The sequence below is a fragment of the Haematobia irritans genome, chromosome 3 (assembly GCF_050003625.1).
Source record: "Haematobia irritans isolate KBUSLIRL chromosome 3, ASM5000362v1, whole genome shotgun sequence".
Lineage (NCBI taxonomy): Eukaryota > Metazoa > Arthropoda > Insecta > Diptera > Muscidae > Haematobia > Haematobia irritans.
In genome coordinates, this window is record NC_134399.1 from 177,686,011 (window position 1) to 177,698,930 (window position 12,920).

A 12,920-nucleotide genomic window follows, 5' to 3' on the forward strand; every position below is an offset into this window, starting at 1 on the left:
ACAAAATTTTCTATAGGAATAAAATTTTGTATAGAAATAAAATGTTGATAAAATTTTCGATAGGAATAAAATTTTGATAAACTTTTCTATAGGCGTAAAATTTTGACAAAATTTTCTATAGAAATAAAATTTTGACAAAAATTTCTATAGGAATAAAATTTTGATAAAACTTTCGATGGGAATACAAATTTGATAAAATTTTCTATAGAAATGAAATTTTGACAAAATTTTCTATAGAAATAAAATTTTGATAAAATTTTCGATAGAAAAAAATTTTTGATAAACTTTTCTATAGGTATAACATTTTGACAAAATTTTCTATAGAAATAAAATTTTGAAAAAAAATTTCGATAGACATAGTATTTTGACAAAATTTTCTATGGGAATAAAATTTTGATACATTTTCGATGGGAATACAATTTTGATAAAATTTTCTATAGAAATAAAATTCTGACAAAATTTTCTATAGAGATAAAATTTTGACAAAATTTTCTACAGAAATAAAATTTTGACAACATTTTCTATAGGAATACAATTTTGACAAAATTTTCTATAGAGATAAAATTTTGACAAAATTTTCTATAGAAATAAAATTTTGACAAAATTTTCTATAGAAATAAAATTTTGACAAAATTTTCTAGAGAAATAAAATTTTGACAACATTTTTTATAGAAATAACATTTTGACAAAATTTTCTATAGAAATAAAATTTTGACAATATTTTCTAGAGAAATAAAATTTTGACAACATTTTTTATAGAAATAAAATTTTGACAAAATTTTTTATAGAAATAAAATTTTGATAAAATTTTCGATAGAAATAGAATTTTGACAAAATTTTATATAGGAATAAAATTTTGACAAAATTTTCTATAGAAATAAAATTTTGACAAAATTTTCTATAGGAATAAAATTTTGATAAACTTTTCGATTGGAATAAAATTTTGACAAAATTTTCTATAGAAATAAAATTTTGATAAACTTTTCTATAGGAATAACATTTTGACAAAATTTTCTATAGAAATAACATTTTGACAAAATTTTCTATAGAAATAAAATTTTGACAAAATTTTCTATAGAAATAAAATTTTGACAAAATTTTCTATAGAAATAAAATTTTGACAAAAATTTCTATAGAAATAAAATTTTGACAAAATTTTCTATAGAAATAAAATTTTGATAAAATTTTCTATAGAAATAGAATTTTGACAAAATTTTATATAGGAATAAAATTTTGACAAAATTTTCTATAGAAATAAAATTTTGACAAAATTTTCTATAGGAATAAAATTTTGATAAACTTTTCGATAGGAATAAAATTTTGACAAAATTTTCTATAGAAATAAAATTTTGATAAACTTTTCTATAGGGATAACATTTTGACAAAATTTTCTATAGAAATAACATTTTGACAAAATTTTCTATAGAAATAAAATTTTGACAAAATTTTCTATAGAAATAAAATTTGGACAAAATTTTCTATAGAAATAAAATTTTGACAAAATTTTCTATAGAAATAAAATTTTGACAAAATTTTCTATAGAAAAAAATTTTTGATAAACTTTTCTATAGGTATAACATTTTGACAAAATTTTCTATAGAAATAAAATTTTGAAAAAAAATTTCGATAGACATAGTATTTTGACAAAATTTTCTATGGGAATAAAATTTTGAAAAAAAATTTCGATAGACATAGTATTTTGACAAAATTTTCTATGGGAATAAAATTTTGATACATTTTCGATGGGAATACAATTTTGATAAAATTTTCTATAGAAATAAAATTCTGACAAAATTTTCTATAGAGATAAAATTTTGACAAAATTTTCTACAGAAATAAAATTTTGACAACATTTTCTATAGGAATACAATTTTGACAAAATTTTCTATAGAGATAAAATTTTGACAAAATTTTCTATAGAAATAAAATTTTGACAAAATTTTCTATAGAAATAAAATTTTGACAAAATTTTCTAGAGAAATAAAATTTTGACAACATTTTTTATAGAAATAACATTTTGACAAAATTTTCTATAGAAATAAAATTTTGACAATATTTTCTAGAGAAATAAAATTTTGACAACATTTTTTATAGAAATAAAATTTTGACAAAATTTTTTATAGAAATAAAATTTTGATAAAATTTTCGATAGAAATAGAATTTTGACAAAATTTTATATAGGAATAAAATTTTGACAAAATTTTCTATAGAAATAAAATTTTGACAAAATTTTCTATAGGAATAAAATTTTGATAAACTTTTCGATTGGAATAAAATTTTGACAAAATTTTCTATAGAAATAAAATTTTGATAAACTTTTCTATAGGGATAACATTTTGACAAAATTTTCTATAGAAATAACATTTTGACAAAATTTTCTATAGAAATAAAATTTTGACAAAATTTTCTATAGAAATAAAATTTTGACAAAATTTTCTATAGAAATAAAATTTTGACAAAAATTTCTATAGAAATAAAATTTTGACAAAATTTTCTATAGAAATAAAATTTTGATAAAATTTTCTATAGAAATAGAATTTTGACAAAATTTTATATAGGAATAAAATTTTGACAAAATTTTCTATAGGAATAAAATTTTGATAAACTTTTCGATAGGAATAAAATTTTGATAAACTTTTCGATAGGAATAAAATTTTGACAAAATTTTCTATAGAAATAAAATTTTGATAAACTTTTCTATAGGAATAAAATTTTGACAAAATTTTTTATAGAAATAAAATTTTGATAAAATTTTCGATAGGAATAAAATTTTGATAAACTTTTCTATAGGAATAAAATTTTGACAAAATTTTCTATGGAAATAAAATTTTGACAAATTTTTTTATAGAAATAAAATTTTGACAAAATGTTCTATAGAAATAAAATTTTGATAAACTTTTCGATAGGAATAAAATTTTGATAAACTTTTCGATGGGAATACAATTTTGATAAAATTTTCTATAAAGATAAAATTTTGGCAAAATTTTCTTTAGAAACAAAATTTTGACAAAATGTTTTATATAAATAAAATTTTGACAAAGTTTTCTTTAGAAATAAAATTTTGACAAAATTTTCTCTACAGACAAAATTTTGACCAAATTTTCTGTAGAAATAAAATTTTGACAAAATTTTCTATAGAAATAAAATTTTGACAAAATTTCCTATAGAAATAAAATGTTGACAAAATTTTTTATAGAAATAAAATTTTGATAAAATTTTCGATAGGAATAAAATTTTGATAAACTTTTCTATAGAAATAAAATTTTGACAAAAAATTTTCGAAAGATATAGAATTTTGATAAAATTTTCTATAGGAATAAAATTTTGATAAAATTTTCGATGGGGATACAATTTTGATAAAATTTTCTATAAAGATAAAATTTTGACCAAATTTTCTATAGAAATAAAATTTTGACAAAATTTTCTATAGAAATAAAATTTTGACAAAATTTTCTATAGAAATAAAATTTTGACAAAATTTTCTATAGAAAAAAAATTTTGACAAAATTTTCTATAGAAATAAAATTTTGATAAAATTTTCGATAGGAATAAAATTTTGATAAACTTTTCTATAGGAATAAAATTTTGACAAAATTTTCTATGGAAATAAAATTTTGACAAATTTTTTTATAGAAATAAAATTTTGACAAAATGTTCTATAGAAATAAAATTTTGATAAACTTTTCGATAGGAATAAAATTTTGATAAACTTTTCAATAGGAATAAAATTTTGATAAACTTTTCTATAGGAATAAAATTTTGACAAAATTTTTTATAGAAATAAAATTTTGACAAAATTTTCTATAGAAATAACATTTTGAAAAAATTTTCTATAGAAATAAAATTTTGATAAGATTTTCGATAGGAGTAAAATTTTAATAAACTTTTCTATAGGAATAAAATTTTGACAAAAAATTTTCGAAAGACATAGAATTTTGATAAAATTTTCTATAGGAATAAAATTTTGATAAAATTTTCGATGGGAATACAATTTTGATAAAATTTTGACAAAATTTTGACAAAATTTTCTTTAGAAAAAAAATTTTGACAAAATTTTCTCTAGAAATAAAATTTTCACCAAATTTTCTATAGAAATAAAATTTTGACAAAATTTTCAAGTGTAGCTACAAGTGTAGCTTAACCAAAAGAGGAAAAGTATGCTTGTCAAATTTATTTGAGCTGTTTCGGAATTACCACATTCCTCATCAGCATCCTCTACTTGCAGCAAAACTATCAACCAATTATCAGAATAAATTCGGGTAATTTACTCAACCCAAAGTGAATTACACTTGAACCTTCCGAAAAAGGGTTTGATAGTCGGCTACTACCTAAACAAATTTGCAAGGTTCAAGTGTAATTCACTTTGGGTTGAGTGAATTACCCGAATTTATTCTGATAATTGGTTGATAGTTTTGCTGCAAGTAGAGGATGCTGATGAGGAATGTGGTAATTCCGAAACAGCTGTACATCCAACCATCTTGCAGTCTATAGGGCTTTGCCCAAATAAATTTGACAAGCATACTTTTCCTCTTTTGGTTAAGCTACACTTGTAGTTTAGTCAATGCATGGCTTTAAGCTGAAATCAAAAACAACAATAACGGAATATAATTTTGATAAAATTTTCGATGGGAATACAATTTTGATAAAATTTTTTATAGAAATAACATTTTGACAAAATTTTCTATAGAAATAAAATTTTGACAAAATTTTCGATAGAAATAGAATTTTGACAACATTTTCTGTAGGAATAAAATTTTGACAAAATTTTCTATATGAATAAAATTTTGTCAAAATTTTCTACAATTTTGTCACAATTTTCTATAGAAATAAAATTTTGACAAAACTTTCGATACAAATAAATATGCGAAATGTACTATGAAAGAAGAAGATATAATAGCTTAAAGCTGAGTACTATGAACAGTTTTTAAGCTGAAAATCAGCTTGTTTTCACGGTTACTTTTAATTAATTAATTAATTTAGAAATATAAATTATTAATTAATTTAGAAATATAAAAGTATTTGCAATCAATTCCTTAGATCTTTTTCATACATTATTTGGCAAGACTTGATTAAAATATAATCGTCTTCATAAATATATTTGTGTTTTTAATTTAGGGTTTTGGTGAAAAAAACCGAGGTGAGTACTATACCTTAATTTAAGAAATTTGGTCCAATTCTAATGAGATTTAAATGCAGTCTCCATATATATATATCATTCAACATTATTCAATTTTATGATCGCAAAGAACAATATTTCACGGTTGATTTCTTCGAGTTTCGCACAAAGAGTGGAATTGGCATTCATGCTCCGAATTTTGCTCAGGTTTGAAGAATTTACGACGGTATAATATAGTCGACTGGATCCGACTTTAAACTTTCCTTAGTTGTTTGCTAGGTAAGTAAATATTCGTGTAGACTAAAAAAGATGAACATGGAAATCAAATTTTCCCAATATACTATGACCAAATCTATAATTAAATTGAATACAGTTACTCTACTTCTTGTATCACAAATAGGTTTTTTTATTACCACCTAGAAATTCAGTTAGTTCTTTTACATGTTTCGATGGTCAGATGCACATATTGATGATGTTGAAAAATATTTCGCCCGACTTTTCTTATTTGTTTTTACAGATTTTTAGCAAATATTTACAAAACTTTCAATAGACTACATATGAACATGGAAATCAAGTTTTCCTAGTATACTGTGGGCAATTCTGTAATTGAGTTGTATACAGTTACTCTGATATGGTTTTGCTATTGCCACCTACAAACTCAGTTAGTTCTTGATGCTTGTCTTGATGATCCGATGGCCATGTTGATGATATGAGAGATGCCCATAACATTGTTGCAGTTTTAATTACTTAGAGTTGATGCTATCGATATGTTTGCTTTGGTTTTTATAACATTTGATAATTAGTTAAATTTTTAAAAATTTTGAAAGCATCTTAGAGAATGGATTTTAATTTTTAATGGAAAATTACAATCTTATCTAACCATTCAAGAAAATTTTATGAAAATATTGTATTTCATAAGACTCGAGACCTAAATTCTATAATTATATACTGTTGACGGTTATAGATTATATGGTAGCTTATATGGGTACTATATCCTAAATTAAAAGCAAACTATTAATGATATTTAGTGTCCTTTATGTGCCCAAAATAAATTGCGAACATATAAGGAACAAGTTCCTGTTTCTATTGGAACAAAAATCGAATCGGGAGATCCGTCTATAAGGGGACTATATCAAAACATGGACCAATATATAAAAAATTTAGCATAGCTCTTTATGGACTTAAAATATCGCTAGATTTTTAACTTCATGCAAATCGGATGAAAATTGAAGTTTCCCTGCCCTCAAGAAATCAAACCGGTTTATGGATTATGGACTGATATGGATCATTCGCAAAGCTCTTTATATAAGTCAAATACCTTTGAATTTCCAATTTCGTGAAATTGGAAATCCGATGGGCCCATATAGCCCATCTTCGAATTTGACCTGCCTGGAGGCAAAAGCTGAAAGCCGTAGCGTGATTATAAGAGACTGACATCGCTATACCGTCTTAGAATTTTGCCCTGGTATATATTCTCTGAATAATTGGAAAGCGATTGATATGTTAGAAACGGAATGACAAATTTATTGTACCTCGTTGCCATCCTGTAGTAGATTAGGTTAGGTTAGGTTACACTAAAAAATTACCTAATGCGAAAGATCATGCAACTAAAATTTTAGGAAACGCTAATTATACAATATTAATGACATTTTTTAATAAAGAAATTGTATTTAAAGTTTATAATCGTTGTTTTTGTTTTTAATTTAGGACACGAATTTTTGAAAGTTGTATGCCTTTGTTAATATATTATAAAGAGAGAATGAATATTTGATAATTGAGATCTGACCTAGATTTAAAGCTACACAGAAGACGCATATCACCAAAAAAAATCCTATTAAAAAGTTGATTGATGCTGAATACTTTTTCAATTACAAAATTAATTGATATAATTTACTTTTTAATCAAACTAGAAACTTTAAGTCAATTATGTCTATGATTGATAATTAAACAATTAATTAACCAATTAATTGATGCAATTAACTTCCTAATCAAGCTCGGAAGACTAAGTCCGCACGGAAAACAAATTCTCACTAAAATTTTTCCAAATAAAATTGGTTGATTTTTGTTCAATTAAAAAAATGTTTAATTGAACAAAAATCAATCACAATCAATTACTTTTTTAATTGACTTAGGTGATTGATACTATCATTTGTGTGATTGAAGGCATTTCAAAAAAAAATTTATTGGATTATTTAATTTCGTGATTGAAGACAAAAAATATTTTTTCCGTTCGTTAAAAAATGATTGCTGGCATTTAAAGCCTAACGGAGCTAAGTGACTGAAAATCGCTACGTTTTTGGTTAAATTAAAATTTGATATATGAGATCTGATCTAGATTTAAAGCTAAACAGAAGAAAATATCACAAAAAAAATCTTATTAAAACGTTGATTGATGGCCATTTCCTTGTAGCTCCATTAGGCTTTAACTGCCAGTTAGCAGAAAGAAAAATGGAAATATTTTTACACTGTTTAACTTTAACTGAAAAATTTTCAGTAGTTAAGTTCTTAACTGGAATTTCGAATATATGTTACACTGTTAGAAAAATATGTTTTTCATATGTTCCGATATAAACAAAATGTGTTTCGGGCACAATTTTTAAACACAATATATTTAAGTGCAAACATGTAATGTTCCCAAACTAACACAAAATGTTTGGGACACATATGTTAATATGTTAGAATATATTATGTTTGGGGCATGAATGTTTCATAAAAATAATATGTGCGAATGTAAACATATATAAATTTACAAATTTCGAGTAAACATATATATGTTGTGATACTTTATTCAGAGAGCGACACAGAGAGAGAGAGAGTTAGTATAGAGAAAGAAATAGAGATGGAAACCGGTAGGGTTGAATAAAAAGATATCAACATAACACAGCGAGAGAATGAAATGAGAGCAATTTCTGTGAAACTGCTTGTATGTTGTTTCGGAAAACTGTTTTATAATAAGGCCAAAAATTTGGTATGCTTAAGTCTAAATATTATTTAATTTGAATAGTAGAATGAGTATTCGGAATAAAGAGAATAGACATTCGGAACCAAGAGAATAGACATTTGAAAAAAAAACAGCATATTTGTATTACAGAAAAAGATGCGAAGAACTCAAAAATTTCGTGGGAGTGAAAATTATGTGAGGGAATGAACACAATCTTCTTTGGGGAATTCTTCCAAGCATATACTATTTTTGGACTCAAAATGCTTCCAAACATATAATATGCTCGCATAAAACAAATATATTAATGTTTCGGCGGTATCCAATAATATATGTGCTTCCTGCAAAATATGTTTGGAACATATGTTAGAGAAGCGATTTTTTTTTTTGAGGGTGTATAGGCAAGGTGAAAGGTTTAAAAGTTCGTTAGCTAACGTAGCACTAACGAAGCTTCATGAAAATGGGGGTGAATCGGAAACCTTTTAAATTAAAAAATTAATCGATTGAAAATATTTTTATACCCACCACCATAGGATGGGGGGTATATTAACTTTGTCATTCCGTTTGTAACACATCGAGATATTGCTCTAAGACCCCATAAAGTATATATATTCTGGGTCGTGGTGAAATTCTGAGTCGATCTGAGCATGTCCGTCCGTCCGTCTGTTGAAATCACGCTAACTTCCGAACGAAACAAGCTATCGACTTGAAACTTGGCACAAGTAGTTGTTATTGATGTAGGTCGGATGGTATTGCAAATGGGCCATATCGGTCCACTTTTACGTATAGCCCCCATATAAACGGACCCCAAAATTTGGCTTGCGAGGCCTCTAAGAGAAGCAAATTTCATCCGATCCGGCTGAAATTTGGTACATAATATTAGTATATGGTCTCTAACAACCATGCAAAAATTGGTCCACATCGGTCCATAATTATATATAGCCCCCATATAAACCGATCCCCCGATTTGGCTTGCGAGGCCCCTAAGAGAAGCAAATTTCATCCGATCCGGCTGAAATTTGGTACATGGTGTTAGTATATGGTCTCTAACAACCATGCAAAAATTGGTCCACATCGGTCCATAATTATATATAGCCCCCATATAAACCGATCCCCCGATTTGGCTTGCGAGGCCTCTAAGAGAAGCAAATTTCATCCGATCCGGCTGAAATTTGGTACATGGTGTCAGTATATGGTCTCTAACAACCATGCAAAAATTGGTCCACATCGGTCCATAATTATATATAGCCCCCATATAAACCGATCCCCAGATTTGGCTTGCGAGGCCTATAAGAGAAGCAAATTTCATCCGATCCGGCTGAAATTTGGTACATGGTGTTTGTATATGGTCTCGAACAACCATGCAAAAATTGGTCCACATCGGTCCATAATTAAATATAGCCCCCATATAAACCGATCCCCCGATTTGGCTTGCGAGGCCTCTAAGAGAAGCAAATTTCATCCGATATGGCTGAAATTTGGTACGTGATGTTAGTATATGGTCTCTAACAACCATGCAAAAATTGGTCCACATCGGCTCATAATTATATATAGCCCCCATATAAACCGATCACCAGATTTGACCTCCGGAACCTCTTGGAAGACCAAAATTCATCTGATTCAGTTGAAATTTGGTACGTGGTGTTAATATATGGCCTCAAACTCCCATGCAAAAATTGGTCGATATCGGTCCATAATTATATATAGGCCCCATATAAACCGATCCCCAGATTTGACCTCCAGAGCCCCTTGGAAGAGCAAAATACTTCCCATTCGGTTGAAATTTGGTACGTGATGTTAGTATATGGTATCCAACAACCATGCAGGAATAAGAAGTTTTAAGATACCACAACCCAAGTAATTCGATTGTGGATGACAGTCTTTCGTAGAAGTTTCTACGCAATCCATGGTGGTGGGTACATAAGATTCGGCCTGGCCGAACTTGCGGCCGTATATACTTGTTAATTAATTGATACAATTAACTTTTTAATCAAGCTCGGAAGACTAAGTCCGTTAAAAAATGATTGCTGGCTATTAAAGTCTAATGGAGCTAATTGACTGAAAATTGTTATGCTTTTGGTTAAATTAAAAAATTCATTAATTAAATTTTTAATTTTGGCTAGTGAAATCAATTCATTTTCTTGTGTCCCATTAAAACTGTGATTGATATTATCATTTTCGTGATTAAAGACATTTCAATTAAAAAAATTATTGGATCAATTAATTTCGTGAAAGTGATTATTACAACCTTCATCATCATCCTATGCTGGTGGATACACAGAAAAAAAATGTATTCTGAATCAATCACGAAATAATTTGATCCAATTATATTTTAAATTGAAATTTCAAATTTCATCGAAATTGGTTAACCCTTTCGACCCTAAAGTTGCCTGTGGGCAACTTTTTGTGTTTTGAGACTCACTGTCAGCGTTGTTTTTGTTTTTGTTCATAAAACTGTAACGGTATCGAAAGCTACAAGTGTTTTCTTCATGTTGAGTGAAAAATCAGCTAATTTGGTTGTCAATTAGCAAAAAAATTTTCATTAATACGCACGTATCTCAAGAAAAAAATATTTGCGATTTTAAAAAGAGGTTTTTATACATGTGACTTTTTTCAAAAATTACAACTAAAATGTTGAAAGTTTTTATTAAATCTATTGTAGTACATGTCAAATAAAATATTTCTGGAAGTCAAATCTTAGAATTGCAAAAAAACAACAGATGAAAAATTTTTTAAATTGAAAAGTTGCCTGTGGGCAACTTTGGGCAATTGTGGTAGTAAAATTATATATTTTTGAACATAAGGCCTGGAGAAAACAGGTTTGAAAAACAATGATTTTGAAAAATTTTGAACTTCAATTGGGATGTCCCAGTGACGAGAAATGCGGCGATGATGTGGAAAACATATCTGCAGTGCAGTGAGGAATTTGGAAGGAATCGTAAAAGGGAGGAAGCCACTTCTTGGCAACATACTAGTGGATTAGCACGAATATTGACACTTTATAATACTTTGGTTTTTTACACCGCCAGTTAAATTGACATGGGTTAAAAAAAAAACATTTTCGTGAGTCACGCGTGATTCACGCGAAGCCGTGAATGAAATTTAAACGAAATCTCGTGAATATGCGTGAACGGGATTAAAGAAAAATGTGTGAGTAAAAATGCGTGAGTAAAAATCAAATTGTGTTCGTGATTGTGAGTGAGTAAACTTTCTCCGAAATCACGCTCCCGATAAAAATTTACTTTCACGATCCAACCCACCCTCACGATCCAACTCACGCTCAAGATTCACGTTAACGATAAAATTCATGTTCACGATAAAATTCATACTCACGGTAAAACAGACACAAAAAGTCACAATCACGAACAAATTCACGTTCACGATTAAATTCAAGCTCACCGATTTTAATCACCCTTACTTATTTAATCACGCTTAAGATTTCAATAGCGTGAATCACGAGAAATTTCGTTAATTACCAGAATTTTATTGAACCACAAAAATTGTCGTGTTCCGAAAATATTCGTGACTCACGAGATTTGTCGTGAATTACGAAAATTGTCGTGAATCGTGCGAAAGCGTGAGAGATAAACGTTGTTCATGTGTGATCGTGCGCGAGTATGACTTTTCATTTCGTGACCGTGAATTCCTACCCACATGGCGTGCGTGAGTACAAATATTTCTTCGTGAATGTGTTTGAGCGTGATTGAAATTCCACTCACGCGCGCATCTAAGTATATATTTACTGTAAAATAACAAAAAACTTAACAAAAATCCAATAAAACGTAATACGTCTATCATTACAAAACAAACTATTTTGTAGTCACAATTGCCCAAAGTTGCCCACAAGCAACATTCTCTACCGTCTAAACGAATGGGCGTGGAGACCCGAAATTTTGGCTAGACGCTTCTTAAATGACTTCAACATGATTAAAAGTAAAAAAAATTTAGCGATACCTATAAAAATTCGGGATCGAAAGGGTTAATAAATGCGACCGGAATCCTGTGAACACCAAATACATGGACGGACGGACGGACGGACGGATGGACACCAATGGCTAGTTCGCCTCAGGAGGTGATTCTGAGTCGACTTTATGGGGTCTAAAATCAATATTTCTGGTACGCACATTTTTCTGGCAGATTATACCCTGACCACTATATGATTTAGGGTATAATAACTTGCATCAAATAGTTCCGTGATTGAATCAAAAAAAATGTGTAGCATTGCATTTGAAGAATTAACACTTAAATGCGTTCTGTATCTTTTAAGATACAATTAGAAGAAAAAAAATTCTTACGCCTTAAAATTCTGACCAAATTTTACGAAATAAAGTTTGCTGCATTTAATCATAACGCCGTTTTAAAAAATATGTTTTTCCGGAAAATCTATAATACTACACATCTGAAACCATAATATAAAATTTGCCCGAAAATTCAAAAACCTACAAACTGAAAGATAAACAATATATTTACCAGAGATAAAAGTTGGAAAAAATCTGTGTAGTGTAAAAATATCCCTATTATCTATTCTCTACTAAAATCAGTTTTTTAATTTGTATCTGTATCTTTTAAATATAACAACTGTTTTTACATCAAAAGAAAATAAAATAAAAAAAATTAGAAAAAAATGTGCCATGTTTTTTTTACCGTTTTGCATATCATATATTTTTTTTTTGGGGAATCGGTGTTTTTGTGAATTTAAGGATTATTGCAAAATAAATGCAAACGAGAATGGCCCCAAAAAAAAATATTTCCGCCCCATGACACGCCCATATAAAATTCATAGATTCTGTTCTGAAAGATATCTTTGGCTACCAATTTTTACTGGGAAATTTTTTCAAAAATATTTTCAGTTGTTTTTGTAAATTT